Source organism: Etheostoma spectabile, chromosome 17 (assembly GCF_008692095.1).
Source record: "Etheostoma spectabile isolate EspeVRDwgs_2016 chromosome 17, UIUC_Espe_1.0, whole genome shotgun sequence".
Classification (NCBI taxonomy): domain Eukaryota; kingdom Metazoa; phylum Chordata; class Actinopteri; order Perciformes; family Percidae; genus Etheostoma; species Etheostoma spectabile.
Window position 1 is genome coordinate 22,753,963 of NC_045749.1, and position 3,945 is coordinate 22,757,907.

The window sequence follows — 3,945 nt, forward strand, 5'->3', positions numbered from 1 at the left end:
AGATGGGGGGGGGGGGAGTGGACAGTATTTGTATGTTATATGGCTTTGAGAACACCATTCATTGTTGATATAGATACAGAGTCTGCCTCCTGTGTTCTTACGGCCTGCTAGCTGTACGGTGTTATCAGGATGATAGCAGGATGGAGCCAGGTTTCAGTCGAGATCATCACACAACACTCCTGGACCAAGTTGTCAGTTGCTATCCGCAGCTCTATGTTAAATCCATTTTGTGCATGATAGATCTTACGTTTGCAAGGAAGACGCTAGGCCCTCTGCTGCCGTCGTTGCCGTCGGACCCCGGTGCCCTCGATAATTCGAGCAGTATGTGGTTTGCTTGTCGAAAATCTTCTGTGACTGGACCACAGCTTCGTAGGCCGATGCTGATCAGGTTTGTACAGCTATATACACATTGTGCTTGGCAGAGTTCGCCATACATTTGCCACGCAACGCACGCTAAATATACTAAAAAGGACCAAACGAGAGAGCTCAAATCTTTTTTTACCAAACTTTAGATAATTCGATTGACAAGTGGATGGAAACTCATTTGTGCCGATAAATTCACGGGCAGTTTGTTTGAATGTGGTTTTAACTTCCAGGCTCATGGGCTGAATGCATCGGTGACATTAGCAAACATGGTTTTTGAGAAGTTACATATGCTACAATATGTGTTAATATGAAATGCAAGAGTATGTGAAGTCTTACAGTCATAAAAAAGAGTTTATCTTTATTGAGAGATTCATCACAGCATGGCAGCAGCCCCTGGAGTCACTGTTCTCATCGTGTAGCCTGAACGCCATTGAAATGCCCATTACTATCAATGAACCTCACAGCTATGATGGGGACATGACGTTTGAACAAAAAATAAATAAAGCATTCTTTATATTGTAAAGGACATACAGTACTGCTCAATAGAGATCAGAGTGGGGCCGCAAATACCTTCCTACCAGACTTAGTGTTGCCCTCAGTTCTTTTTGCAGAAAGTTGTTGAAAATAATCCTCTTACCTTGGCTTTGTGTATATTGTGAACACATGACACGTTTGCAGCTGACATTTTGTGGGCTGAGTCCACATCATTGATTTCAGGAGATAGCCCTGCTGATATGTCAAGGCCAGCCGGGGTAAGGGCGGCTGGAAATGCAGCGGAGCCTTGTAGAAGCAGTTACCTTGAGCTGAAAACCTGAGTAACATTGTGAAGTGCTGATGGGGGCATGCCGGCCCTGGGAGGGAGGTCTCCTCAGTGCTCCTACTCCTCACAAGCTTTTCGCTCCAAGTTGTCTTTCCCCTCAGAGATGCTATCCCAGCCAGCACCACTCCTGCTCACTGCATGTAGGTGTAGTAGTTGACTGTAAAACACAGTATTCCAATTAAGGAGCATAACCAATGCTGTTTACACTTGAGCTGCCAACTCCACTTATGTCATTTGTAGCCTGGCTTTAAGAGTGTCATCTCTCCCCTGACAGTCAGTTTCAAACCTTTTGATTCCCCTCCTCTCCCTGCGGTGCGAGAAAATGACGCTGTGAAATGAGAAGATTGTTTTCTTGTCAGCGCTAAATGAAATGATGAATCTTCCTCTGGCATTTTTCAACTTTACAAGTTTCTGTTGACTGAAATACTGAACACATTGTAAATGCACTGTATGTTGTTGAGTCGGGGGAGAACGGTAACTAATGTCTGGGCATCACGGTTTCTTCTTCACATTTTGGTTCTAAGTAACCACGCGGGAACACTCAGGCCGGTGAACTGAGGTGTGAAGGACCCCAAATGGATGAGCTTGGTCTTTTGCAGCTCATGTAGCAGGGTCACTAACACATGAATTACATGCATTACCAAAACCAATGCAAAACAAATCCAACTACTAAAGCTGAAGGGCAGCCACATATTTCCCCCGCGCCTTAAGCTTGTATAGTAGTACACCATGTCCCCCCCTCCTTAGCAGACACATGGATCAGACAAAAGATGCAGGAGATGACGGAGTGTGTCCTCTGGGGGAAAACATTCTGCAGCCATCAATATGTCTGCCTTGCATTACAGCCTGATGGATTTATCAAGCCATCAATAAGTTATTGACTGGAATAACGCTCAAGGTTATCTCGTAGGAATCTCCAGAAACAGAGTAGGGTAGGAGCATGCAGGCAGCGTCTCTGTTGCTCCTCTGCTGGGGTGCGTTCACTGCCTCTTGAGGGCAAAATGAGCAGAATAAATTGAGGGGGGATCATTTGAATTTTTAAAATAAAAAATGAAATGACTCAACCATTGCCAAAAGTGCATTAGAGATTTAAAAACAGGTAAATACATTAAGATAATAAATACATTCCCACATCTAATACATATTACAGTGTTTTTACATAATTTTATATTTTACTCATTTTAAAAATAATTACAACTTTACTTTTTTTTTGCAATGACGATAAAAGTTAAAACAGAGGTAGGCCGGAATATGGGCATATGAACTTTAGGAGAAATAGGAAGGAGCTTATTAATACTATAAATTAATACTTTATACATTGCACATAGGTACATATCTCAGAGGTATGGCTACACCACAGATGCATTCTGGGATAGGAGAGAAAAACTCTCTGGGCTGTTTGCATTTGTTTTAACCAATCTTGGGCGGCGCTGAGCCCAGACGCAGCCACGACGACTCTGCTTAATCTCAGGAAGGACCTTGTTCTGGGGGAACATCTGCAGCCCGCTAAAGGAACAGCCTCATCCAACATTAAATGAAGTTAACTGTTGACACAACACAGTAACGTGAGCTATTTAAATGAGCTGATACATGGTTACACCTCGTTAACTCTTACATGTGTATCTCCGTGTGGACGTGGTCCACAGCAATCCCACCAATCAGTCCCAAAACGTCCCAGTTAGAGAGGACATGCCCTAAACATATTCTTTATAAATCTTTCCAGTCATTCCCTGACAGAAACAAGCAGGCCTGCCTTGTTGCACCGTCAAATTCTCTTCAAAACCTGACATTTTCAGTGTGCAGCTTGCTAACTCGACAGCTGTTGTTGCTTCCCAAAGAGATTGGAGTTTGAGAGCTGCATTACGGGGGGGGGGGGGGGGGACAAAGACATCGGGCGTTATCTTGGAAATGTACTCTTGTTGATCCAGACCATACACTACCCCCAACAGCACCTAATGTCGGAATATCAATCTAAAGTTCAGCTAACAGCAGCCTCTTTAGGACCAAGGAAGGTTGGAGCTGCAAATGCCCTGAACTGAGCCAGAGTCGGTTTAATTGCTTATGAATTTAGTGTTTTAATTGAAAACAAAGGTATACCTGAAAATATGAATTAAAAAATAATAAAATAAACTTTTTAAGAAAGCTGATGTGTTAATTCTTTTTGTATAGGCCATATGCTCTCACTTTAATGTACAACACATGCTGTTGTTTTGATGGGAAGGGCTAATCTAAAAAGGAAAGAGTGGGTCATCATAATTATAATAATAATAATCTTCAGAGTGTGACTCACTCTGCTGATGCGGTGTTACACGTACTTGAGTACCGAGATGTGCTGTTTGCATATTTCTCAGTATTGTTCCATATCAGTGTATCTACAGCAGCACTGCCCCCCCTTATCATGACTCCAAACAATAAGGCTGTATGCGGTCAGAGGATTTGAGGTCAGGTGGGGTGTGCACATGGTTCCGAGCCGGGGAGCACATCCCTGTGGCTGTGTGTCGCCGTGTGGGAGGCAGCAGCCGTGAGAAGCTGATGGTAAATCGATAGTGATGGATCAAAGTGCTGCATGGCTGGAGCCCCGCGCCGTCAGGCTGCGGGAAACACCCCTCCTCCTTTCTTCTCATTATCCTCTCCTCCTACTCCAACTCTCTCTTCTTATCTTCAAATTCACACTCCTTTCTCTTACCCCAATCTTGGTAGAATTTTACGCGCGTTTGTTTGTGTGTATGTGCGTATGTGTGTGTGTGTGTGTGTGTGTG

At 43.8% G+C, this 3,945-nt stretch overlaps 1 protein-coding gene and 1 long non-coding RNA gene across 7 annotated transcripts in view; one reads left to right on the forward strand and one right to left on the reverse strand.

The window, feature by feature from the left end:
* LOC116705639 (protein shisa-6) overlaps window positions 1-3,945 on the forward strand; it is a 66,491-nt gene that overhangs the window by 40,810 nt on the left and 21,736 nt on the right. The window lies entirely within an intron of this gene.
* The window catches only part of LOC116705685 (uncharacterized), a 6,661-nt gene continuing 4,024 nt past the window's right edge, over window positions 1,309-3,945 (reverse strand). Inside the window, exon 3 of the long non-coding RNA XR_004335994.1 lies at window positions 1,309-1,320. This is a non-coding gene — a long non-coding RNA (uncharacterized LOC116705685). The remainder of the gene's footprint in view (window positions 1,321-3,945) is intronic.